The sequence below is a fragment of the Neodiprion fabricii genome, chromosome 3 (genome assembly GCF_021155785.1).
Source record: "Neodiprion fabricii isolate iyNeoFabr1 chromosome 3, iyNeoFabr1.1, whole genome shotgun sequence".
Lineage (NCBI taxonomy): Eukaryota > Metazoa > Arthropoda > Insecta > Hymenoptera > Diprionidae > Neodiprion > Neodiprion fabricii.
Window position 1 is genome coordinate 16,520,120 of NC_060241.1, and position 12,392 is coordinate 16,532,511.

A 12,392-nucleotide genomic window follows, 5' to 3' on the forward strand; every position below is an offset into this window, starting at 1 on the left:
ACTTGCTGAAAAGTTATTCAAGCTCAAAGTTAAACTAAAAATAATTTCTTCATTCTTTTTTTTTATTTGGACCAAAAAATTGTCATTATTTATGTAACAATTAATTGTTTATTGCAAAAAATGTATTTTAACATCGTGTGAAATTTTGTGTAATTTTAAAAAAATTAATATATTATGGAAAAAAAATTAATCATACCAGAAATAAGTAGAACTAGTATCAAATTAGTTCGATATAATACAAAATTTTAGATCGGAATTTCTTTTTAGTTATTTTTCCTTACACCGTTTCAATAATTTTGACGGTATGTATATGTATAAGTATTCCAAAAAAGAAGTGCAGAAGTAAACCGTAGATTCCTGCTTGACAGCTTCGGATGACCGAGAGTAACCGACTTGTTATTGTAACAATGCAATCGAGGCCTCATTACATGCATCCAATAACATTGTCGAGGGGTTCATGTACTAATAATACAAGATTTAAGAATTTTTATTTTAATCAAGACGCTCCTTCATAACCACATTCGCAGTCTTGAAATAAAGTATGAAATCCGGAAGTTAGGCCGTCAGAATAGAAATTGCTGAAACAGACATATGGTAACGAGTTATTGTAGTGAACAGTCTTTACAGTAAAATTAATAACACTGGTCATAATAGGAAAATATGGAATACACAAAAAAGTTTTCAATCACATCTTGCCGAACTAAGATCCTTAAATAGGACGTCAGAGAAAGCATCAAACGGACATCTTGATGTTTTATTCGGTTTCATTTGAAGACGGCAAATATACCGTCTCTGTGAAAAGCTTCGTTTCAAATCAGAAATCCGTTGAGGCATTCAGTATATGGATAAATATAGATAGAATGCTTTTATCATGCCTTAGCCACGATGTGTTGCCGTAAGGCCAGAAAATAGGATCTACAATCAAGACTTGTAACTAGCGTATAAACAATAACTAAGCTAGATATAACTGAGGTTAACACAATTGAAGACGTAAGATCTTAACTTAACCTAGAGTAGTACGTTATAGATATTCAGATTTAGATACGGTCTAGACAACGTGATGCGAGAGTCAGGATCACTGATGAGAAGCGGAGCATTCGTGTCTGGAGGTGTAAAAAACTAATTATTAAGGCGGGTGAACCGCCTTTTGTCTAATAAGGCTTTTATCCATTACGAGACGTGTAGACACCTGGGCTCGAAAGAGCTTTACGTTAGTCATTCAATTCCACTGCCAATCGGCGTGAAATGAAATGAAATTAAATTAAACGCATCCACGAGAGAATGCCTGCATTGCGTTTTGTTCGATTTTTAACCGTGTAAATTTGCTGCACTCGCTGTGGCATCATTCGACTCTTCAATCTGACAAGCATCCGATGCATCTCACACGTCTATGTAGCTTTGCCGCACGGTGGCACAGTTACGTCAATATAAATAAATCTAACGACAATCTAGCACAATGAAAACTCACCGTGCAATCGCCGTCCACGTCGAAAGCCGAGAAGAAACAACGAAACCAGCGTTGCCAACCTCTCAGACAAATATTTCTTTAAATGACGCCAAAACAAGTCTTTAAATTTATTATTTAAATGGCGCGACAATAATTCTTCATATTTCTAATTTTCAAGAGTGACGTTTGACGGTATTGAAACTCAATAAATACCGAAATACATCGTATATTTCATTTTTTCGCTTTATAACACAAATAATTTTCCCAAAAATAAGTAATGATAATTACGGAAAGAGGTAACACAGACGGATTTATATCCTACAATCTGAATTGTAAGTATACAGATATTAGGCACTTTTACTTATGTAATATGTTTCGATTTTTAATATTTAGGAACACCAACTTGTCAAATAAGTTTGTTTGAAAATTGCAGACGCTATCTAATTTATGCATATTTTCTCAGGAACCTCACGATTCCTTGACTTTTACTCAGTTGTTTCGATTTGACAGACCACATTTAGAGATTTCGCTATCAGTCTTGAGATTTCGTCTGAGATCTTCAGATTTTCTTCAGATTCCGGCCTAAACGACAATATGTCTTAATGAAAAAACAACATTGCTTTTTTTTCAACGGACCCTTAAATTCTTACATCTAAAGAAATTTCTTTAGCGTTGGCAATCCTGAAAGAAACATCGGAGGCTGAGTAACCGACTGCGGATGCGCGAAATAATTTAGCTTTATTGGTCGGCGAGATTGTACAGCAGTAATTATTTCCTTTGCAAGCTATGGAAGAGAGCTATCTTACTCCAAATGACATGAGATGTAAAATTCTTCCGTGTTAAGTAACGAATTGAAATTAGATTTTTATAAAGACTCATAGCAGTCGTCAGTCATTTGACAATAATAGTTTTTCTAACCTTCCTAAATCATGGTAACAACTATTTGAAATCACCCGCATTCGCAGTCCGACACGCAAGATGCCAAGTTTCACAATTTCCTCTCGGCATGTTTCGTGCATAATAATATAATCGGGTGAAAGGAGCAAACTATCGGCACGTACTTTGTCTCCATCCTCAAAATGTATTCGACGGCTCCTTACTAGGAGACTACTTCCAGAGTCCGTTAAGGGAATACAATGGAAAGTGCAGTGTATCAACGGTCTGTCAAAATAAATCCATATGCAGGTGCATGCTGTACGCGATTTGTTGTACAACTCACAGTTCCCAGCTTTAACGGCTTCCGAATCCCTTATGTGAATCGCATACTCGACCACGGCAAAAAAGGAAAATTACGCGAAATAAGAATCCAATATCTGCGATACGTTTTGCCACGCATATGGCACCAAGGCACGTACATGGGCATAAGGTACGAGTATCGCATCGCTGGATCAAGCGTCACCTCTGCTCATGCACTTATTGAGAATATGATTACGTCACGGCAGTAATTCCCTTATCCGAAGATAGACTTTTCACGATCAATCAAACGCAAGAGTTACAGATCTGCTGTTCTGCAGGTGGATGCGATTACAGTGAATTCGCGAATCATCAGATTCTGCGCATATAAAACGGCCACGTGCAACTTTCGATAAATCGGAACGCCTGAACGAACTCTTTGCACTTGACTGCTGTATTACATCGATTGGAGAGAATTTTAAAATAAAATTACGTAGTAGCAATCAAAATCTTGTAGAACCCAAAAGCGTTTACGGTGAACGATCATTCCTACATCTCTTGCTAAACCTGTACAATAATAATAACAAGAACAACAACAACAACACATCTATAATCAAATCCACCATGATCTTTTCTAAATATATCTTTAGTAAACGATGAAATTAAACGTTGACTATGAAAAAAAAATCGAAAACGAGTACGACATGAAATGACACCACGTTGAAGCAAAATTATCTGGGGTCTTCTCATACCCCACAGTACCAACTGAAGGTTCAAAGAGAGTTTCTTGGTAGGCAGTGCTCACGAAAACTAGGTTAATCTATCTATGAATTAAACTCTTAATTAAAAAATTAGATCAAAGTACTTTTTCGTAATTTCATAAAATTTTAAGTCGCCTTTACCTTATGACTCACAAAGTATAGTTCGGACATGAATCGTTCTACTTCCTGCGGATTTATCGTGTAAAAAGTGTCGATAAACGTTGTTTCGAGTACAACAAGTGCAGTTAAACAATTATGAACCATTTTCCGAATTTCAAAGCTTAGATCAAAGATGAAACTGATATCTTTCAGCCACGTAATTGTTGGTCATTCGCTAATTATTGTCCCTTATCAAAAGCAGCTATTCAGAGTCAACTCGAAAATAAAACATGAAACGGTGACCACCGCCTTAGAGATAAATAACCGTACCACCTGAATCTAGTTAGACGAAGAGAAGAAAACCATTTGCAGAATCGTCAGCAGTGTTATTTATGTCAATTATGGTGAACAGAAAGAAAACAGCATCTCTAAACGTATATAATAGAAATGATTCTGAGAAAATACAAATGACACAGGATGAGAAATTAACACTTTGAATAAAGCTTTTATCCGATTACAGTGTTTTGGGCTCTGAGAAATCTCACGCTATAGTACAGTTATTACGCGCATTCATTATACATTGTTAAAAAAAATGTCAGGCAAGTCCTAGAGTTCTAAGGTAAACAAACTAACAAGAAGAGTATCAGAACTTTGGATCACGAAATCGGCTGACAATGAAACTATCCGGGGATGTTTTTTTGACCCAACGTACGGAGCGTTTAATCTCTAGTTCCCTCTGGGCTTCCTTCCAAAAATTTTCAATTTACACTTCACTATGGCTCTGGAACAACGATACACTCTTTCGTACTAAAATTTATGCGCCTCTCCCACCGAAACTTTAACAGCGGACAATGAAAATTAATATTTATTACAAAAGTCCACAACACGGTTCGTCTATTACGGTATTTCATCCACCAAAGTCCCAATGAGAGACCCAATAGCTGAAAATCCACGACAGGAGCTTAATATTTTGAACCAAAAAATCATCCTTACAGGCTTTAACAGAATCCGTGATTCGGAGGTCTGATTTTTTCCTTTGTAACGAATTTCTTATATTGGTAGGTCAGGTGCTATAAACGCATTAATGGTGATGTAAATCTTATAATTATATAAATAGTTATACAGATCAAATTGGCCAGAAATATTGATGTAAGATGAAATAAAACAAGACAAAAATAAATACTTAAAAATAACTTTTATCTTTCTGAGGCGTCGTACGTTAAAAATAAATGTTTATCCTTCGTGTTGGGTCGTCAGTCCTTACATAATATATATTTCGATTAATCTGGTAATTGGTGTAAGAATTTTCATAAACTTTCCCAACAGCGTCTGAAGGGATTACACAAAACAAATAATAAATAATTTAAATTCCGTCTCGCTGCTTACGTGTTAATTCGAATTGTCACATTGATGATTGATGTGAATGACTATACGGATACTGACCGACTGACTATCCTCGCAGCCTCACGATGATCGACACCGCACGTATATCTGTGAACATTATACATGTGACGTCCAGATCCTTACACCTTACAAGCTGAAAATTCCAAAATTCAATCATTTTGTAAGTGCTGATTACAAAATCTTTCCTTGCATTGTTAACATCTCAGGTTACGTTATTTTATCATTCATGTTTATCAATGGCGCCGAAAACATTGCTGGAAGTTTTTGCAACCGGGTTAATTTTCCATTCTCAACTCTTCGTTCAGACGGTGGTGCCGATTCGTGCCTAAGCAAAACCACCGTATCGCATCCTTAGCGGCAATCGGTAAGCGAGGTATCGCGGTGACGTGTAATGAGTTAAAGTTGCGCAGCTGAGAAGACAGAGACTCGCGCCTGCGTCACGCGCACGTCGTGCCTCGTAATGATAATAAATTGTAATCTGCGTAGTTCCAGTATGCAAATCTAGTCGCGGGGCCGTAGCTCGTCCGGGGGATAGTAAAAACCGTTCGGGTAGGACGTTCTAGAACGTTCGAGGACCGTGTAAAACGGGTGCAAAGCCGAACGCGGTGAAAAACTGCGAGGAAACAAAGAGACAAGGAGACAATGCACCGCCGTGGGTAGGTGCCTCCCTCTCGTTAAACAAGAAAATATATTTCACGAAACGTAATAGCAATGGCGTCGCCATAGACCGTGCCATGCGTTAATTATCATAAAATAGCCTATAATTATTATAAAATACCGTTCGCTGACATTAGTTGCTACAAGGTGCGCTGGCCAAGCTGACCGCCCTATTGTCCTGGCGCGGCGAATAGGAAATAATAATGATCCAGATTTTAGATCAAGGCCTCCTTTCCCTCTCGGTGAAACGTGGTGATTTTCGCTTCGGGTTTTCAAAATCAGGCATTCGTTAATTCAGTCGTAATTTCGAAGAGGGCAACCTCCTCAATGATTTTAGCAATTAGCTGCATGGCTAGTTTTCAGAAAATAAAAGATTTTCTTTTTTATTTAAGCAAACTGACCCGTAAAGTTTGCCTCGCGTTCATTGCAATGCATAAAAAAATTGCTACTCATTTTAATTCGGTGGGAATCTACGTGATGATATTCTTGATATCTGATTACTTCTCTCTGCGCAAATGCATTGAATATTGCGGTAAATTTGCTGACGCCGTGTCCGTCCAAGTTGAAACAATTGATCAGTCATGGTTCAGATTTGATTACCACTTCACTGAATTATTTAAGCAAGTCATCATGAAATATCCAATGTTATACATGTCAGGCTGGCCAAGCTTTGTTCCAAGTTCTTTTCACAAAACTGGACAAATTTGCCAGATCATTTTTCTCATCCAGACTGTTCAATGCTACATACTTTTTTTTCAACTACGATCGTTCGGAAAAACTTTTTCCATCCAAGTATCCATATAAATTCAATTCATGAGCCATGGTAAGTACGAGCCTTGGAACGAGAATGAACTGCACATTCGTGCAGATAACTATTTTATTGCTGCCATTGTCATTTGGAGCTACTTGTGACAGTTAAAGGCCTGTCGACAGTAAAATGATATCAAATCTTCATCGCGAGCAGTACAGTCGTTTTACTGGAAAACCGGCATACTAACAGCTCCCCGGATTGAAAAACTAAAAACCGAACCACGACTGCTGCATGGAAGATCAAAACACATTAACTGCTTCTGGGTTGCTGCCTTAGCCATATAAAGCTTTCAGTCCAAAGCCTCTCGTCGAACAACTAACTGGTGGTAAGCAACGTGTTTATTAGAAGAAGAAGGCAGGGGGAGCAGCATCTTGGCACAACGGAGCCACTGATTGTTTTACTAATCAGAGATTTAATTACGCGCTTAAGCGTCTGCATGAATGTTGGATCGTTCATCGTTGGATAAGAGAGACTTAACAAGAGGCCGCCACACCGCGTTGACTTCATCATGCCATTTATCAAGCGCGATGAACGTAGCTTGCAGGGGGACTGGTCAAGAGGATCAGTTGCTCTTCTCCGTGTTCTCGCTGTCATTACCGTTGCTGTCGGTTGATGCCTGTTGACGACAGGCGATGCACGTCTCGGTCGAAGGAAAGATCATGGGTTGCGCCATAGCCAAGCTAACGCGAGCTGGGTCGTTGGCCCGTTGGTCTTGTACTAAACTTGGAGTTGTGAGTCCATTAGTGCACCTGGTATAGAATTCTGTGTCATGAGCAGGAGTGGGCTCGTTTCTTCGAGTACGAATTGCTCGTTGGACTTGAAGTTCCGCAGCCGAAGCAGGAAGCTGTGAACTTAATCCGAAAGATAGTACATGTAGCAATTACGACAGCGTCAAAGATAGAGCAAAGTGCTCCAGTCGGCCAAGAATGGCAATGGTATGAGTCTGGTCAAGGAAAGAAGTCCCGATGAAATATGTCCTTTTATCGCATTCTTCACAGGGTGGAAAAAAATCCCGGAGACGTGTATTGAGATTGGCAAAACTACTTTCCGAATACAATTTCAATCGCCATTGCTAGCTTCACACGTTTAACCACTTGGGCGACTTTCCGCGATGCTTTAGATGCTCTTTAATCCAGAAATCAAGTATACCAAGTGATCGCAATCTTTCTGCCATTGGAAATTGAACGGAATTTCTGATTTGTTGTTTTTTTTCGTGGAATATAAATATGTTTATGATGTGTAAACCTTTGTCCACTGCAGAATATTGGAAAATTGATCCAAATATGACAAGACAAAAATCTCTTGTCCCATTTTCGAAATTGCAGACCGGATGCAGAAAAACGAAGAAAAACGGACAACTTGCGTGAGTAATTTTTTTTTTCACTTGCATGGAAGCAACTTTTTTTGCCATGATAAATTTAATATTTTGCATATTTTCCATACGCAATACACCAGCATAACTGATAAGCTGTAAATGTACATAGAAATCCGGAACGAAGGCTTATTTCCTGTTTTTCGCGAACTGACTCGATACGTCAACCTGTAATTTATAGCTTCATTCTTTCCTACGTGGACCTTCAAACATTCGTTCATTGTTTTGATCGTTTCGGCAAAGTGCTCGAAACGAACAGATCGTGTAAATATTATCATGCTAATGTCTCATCCTCCCCAGCTATGAATACGTGGAAAAAAAACACTACCATGTTTTATTCACGACTCAACTTCATTTTCAGTCGACAATCAACGTTCTGCGATTTCTCTTGTGGAAGAAACACCGAATTGTGTTTTCCGAATAGACTGCACGCACGTAGACCATCGTAATTCGAACATTTCGTGAGTCAATTTTTGGACTGAGATCTCATTCGGCAGAAGTCTCAGCTCAATATTCGCCTTCAAACGTTGTTTTAACGAACTATGTAACCCAGCGGAAAGCTCAACGAGTATCACGAAAAGCATGAAGAGAATAAGAAAGATGTGTTTATCATGAACGTACCGTTTGGCTTTCATCTTGCATTTCATTAATATATTCGCCAGTTTTTAATTAGTTGATTAACTTTGAATAAATTACTCGATTCAACGACGAACGCATTAAATTTTATAAATCAACAGTTATATCAAGTGTAGAGGACAAGTGTAACTAATTTTGATTGTCGTGAAGAAAATAGCAATTGTTATGGGTATTGATTAGCATGCTGATTTAATTTTTGTTCCACAGGGAATCCGCGAGTAATCCTAACCTTGTTAATTATTTCGACAAATTTAGTCTGGAATTGCGTCACGTCCACATACTTGAATCCATTGTATCTCCCATTTTGCCTCTCATACATTTGTTCCGAAAGTAAAAATATGAGCACAAGGCGATGATCCCTGCACCGTGATATCCACATCACATCCAAATTACCCAACGCTAGTTCTGACGATGAATTCTTCTGTAACGGTGAAAGAAATCAATCAATAAAGAACGCATCTGCACATATGAGGCGTATCAAAACGAGATTAACTTATTAAATGATCTCTCTTTAGAAATGAATGATTCGGCCATTTACGGTACAACCAATACGGGACTAATGACAAAATTAATACCTGTGGAGGGATGAACGGTATCGGTTTTTATAACAGCGACACTGATGTTAATTGCTATGATATATCCTATGCAAAGCTATTCAACTACATTTTGACTACATGTATTCATTATAATTCTATTTGTAACCAATGTACCCCCAATATCCTTTACTTTTCTCCTGCGCGAATCATTTGTCATTTGCACAAACCAAGAGGTTAAAGACAAATTTTAATAATCTATCTACCTACACTAAAAATTTTTATTGACTAGAACAGTGAAAGCTTTCTCAGGCTGAAGACTTTTTTAATGGTTCCTGCTCATCTCTTAACTTTTGATCGAGATTCTGCGACTCCCATTCATCCTCTCGTTCATCACTAATTGATCCAAACCTACAAAGTCTTAGCCGGGCAACGTAGCTTGTAGAACTGATGACCTTTGTTCTCTTAACGTACGGGATGCCTCGTCACATCTCGTTGTTAGGGACGCGCAGTTTAAGCCGGAATGATCAGTCTTAATTATTCCCTGCCGACGCCGGTATGCAGGCATGAATGTGCTGCACGTAGAGTACGTCGCTCGGACGAAATCGTGGATCGTGGATCGTGGATCGCGAGAATCGAGGACGCGATCTCGTCTGATTTTATCAGCGGACAACTCTCTCCTCGGCAATAAGGCAGAGAGCGAAGTGAGAAGAATGTCGGCACGAGTTGATGTCAGTGGGGATGGACTGGCGGACCGAGGAACGCTGCAAGGTTGCATCATCCCAGCACTAAATTCATCCCGGGTAACGAGACGCCGAGACGAATTGAGCGAAAGTGATCGAATGGTCACGGGGTGACAAGCGGGAGAAGCATAACACGATCGGAGGGATCGCAGGGCAATCAACATCTTTAATTCGAATCTCGGTACGCATCCACCTAGATCTTCTGTACCGGCTCCGATATACCTTCTCGACGTGGAACATTCTGAGAAGAAATTATACCGTAGCGTAAGTTTCCCCTGATAACGAGATGTCTTTTATCCTCCATGAAAAAACTGAGATTTTATAGTTTCGATAAATTTATTGAAAGTTTGAAGATTTACCTTTTCAACTTTTCATTTCCACTTGGTTGAAGTCTTCCACAAGTGTTGCGTTGTCAGAGGTGGTCATAGTCAATATTTACTGATCGCTTTAAATGCAGTGCTGCTTTGATAATGGTGAAAATAAGGGACATTCTGCTTACAAAATTCGTTGGAAAGTGAAGTGGTTAAAGACTGATTAAAATATCCTCTTCCGAATATTCTACTTACAGCCAACTTAAATGGTACATTAATTACGAGGAATTTTATCGGTGAAAAATTGATCAAATGAAAAAACAATCATCTACGAGAGTTGTCCGTTTTTCTTCGTTTTTTTTTCACATAATATATCGCTTTACAGGTTTTTACATATAGTGAATTTCCGCCTCTGATTTTAGTCACGGATGATATCGATTGAGACAAGAAAAAGTGTCATTCTTTTTCAAACACCTGATTTTTCCATCTAGCGAAGCATCGCTTTTGTTAATTATCACGAAACCATGTTAAATTTAATACTAATTGTACGCCAATATAGGTTTTAAAACTGATAATACGTCACATTTTATATTCTGTTGAAACAACGGTAATCATGAAAATATTTCTTGATAAAGAATGGTAAAAAAATTCCATTGGTTTTTTCGGCGAATTATACATTTAACTCAAATGGTAATCGTCAACCAAGGTTTCGCGTAACAAGATGTATACAGAGATATGGAGAAGATCTTGCAAAATTTCATCTCACAATAATTCAAAACGATTTAAAAGAATTTCGTATTTCTCGAGCTCGCTCGAAAATTCCATACATGGGCTCTTGTAATAATTCGTAAGCAACCCGTCGCAGCTCCGTTACGTCAGCAACAAAACATACTTCAACTGAGCTGTCAACGACGTAGGCTAATTTGGAAACGAAGCTCGGTTCGTTTCATCTGTACAACAATCAGCGTATCATTGTCCACGCCCACCGTTAATTAATTATTTATTTCGCATAAATACCTTGGCATGCGCGCAGAGTGATCTATATAATGAAACCCGCTAATGAGTCTAAAAAAATTTGAGATTTTATGCAAAGAGCGAAAAGCCCACTGCTTACTTGTATCATTTATCAGATTTTTTACCCTATACGAAACGCCCAACGATACTGTGCGCCTTATTTCCGTCAACTCAGGTAAGAAAAAAAAGATTCATGAACAATTCTCGACAGATAATGATCATACCATTTGAATATAAATCTTTTTCATTTTATAATCTGGCTACACGCCCTCTCTCGCTCTCTCTCTCTCTCTCTCTCTCTCTCTCTCTCTCTCTCTCTCTCTCTCTCTCTCTCTCTCTCTCTCTCTCTCTCTCTCTCTCTCTCTCTCTCTCTCTCTATCGATCTATGTATCTCTTCCTTCTACCTCTCTCTGGTTGCCGGACGGCTGAAGTTTTGCCATGAAATAATTTTATTGATTACAAACTCTAGTGACCGGTGCTAAGTGAGTACTAAATTTGTTTTAGAAAAGATCTTCACGCATCACATATGCACAGACGGCTCTCGACTTATTTTACCAATTGGCAATGTAAATACCTATTTAAGAACTCTTACATGGCGCCGCTTCCTAGTATAACGTTGTAAGCGACAGTCTTATCTGGGCAGTGAATTATATCCTCTATGAAACTGTCTTAACGATGCAACGCTTGACCTGAAAAGAATTCGCGTATGTTCTTAAATAAACACTCTTACATATGGGATATTCCAAAAAATTTCTACCAGCCCCCGTAATTTTCGTTTTCGGAAGTTGTGATTTTTCCAAAATCGATGACTAATTGAGAAGTAGATTATTTTTTGGACGATTTGAGTTCGGAACTAAGACGTTGTGTCTAGTACGAAATGCGTTGAGTTGTGAACGAATTTTGGCAAAATAGTTGTTTGCTATTTTTGCTAAAACTAGAAGTATCAATTTTTCAAAACTTCACGAAGATATCAGAGATCCAATCTTGGAGTTGAAATTATTTCAGGCTCTCAAAAAATCTGGAAATAAAAACTCATTCAAAGTGACAATGAAAAAAGGGCACTACCTACAATATGCTTCATATTCATGGAATGAGAAAAGGGTTTTGTTTCTTGAATCTCAAATTCTGTTTCACTGAAATATGTAATGTATTGTACTAACTACTTCGTTCACTTCGCAATTAATACAATCTCGCAAATGCGTCTTGAGTTCAACTTAACACTCAACAAAAAATCTTAATTCCCCAAATGTACGTGTTTAAAAATTTAATACTTCCATGCAAGATTAGGAGTTTGTGCATTCTATTGAAAATAAAGTCACAGAGATTTGTGAAAAATTCACAATTGTAAAATTGATAGAAACAGGACTCTATTGCGAAGAAAATTGAATAATCCGTACAGAGCTGAAAACAATGCTTGAAGAAAAATCCAAA

General features: G+C 38.1%; 2 long non-coding RNA genes across 2 annotated transcripts; both read right to left on the bottom strand.

Annotated features, from left to right (window-relative positions):
- Window positions 1-354: 354 nt before the first annotated feature.
- On the bottom strand, window positions 355-6,784 carry LOC124177247. The gene is made up of 3 exons (XR_006869563.1): window positions 6,290-6,784; window positions 4,924-5,017; window positions 355-578 (listed from the first exon to the last, which is right to left on the bottom strand). It is a non-coding gene; the product is annotated as an uncharacterized LOC124177247 (long non-coding RNA).
- A 98-nt stretch (window positions 6,785-6,882) lies between these two features.
- LOC124178876 lies at window positions 6,883-9,573 on the bottom strand. The gene is made up of 3 exons (XR_006869907.1): window positions 9,305-9,573; window positions 8,590-8,781; window positions 6,883-7,203 (listed from the first exon to the last, which is right to left on the bottom strand). It is a non-coding gene; the product is annotated as an uncharacterized LOC124178876 (long non-coding RNA).
- Window positions 9,574-12,392: the final 2,819 nt, after the last annotated feature.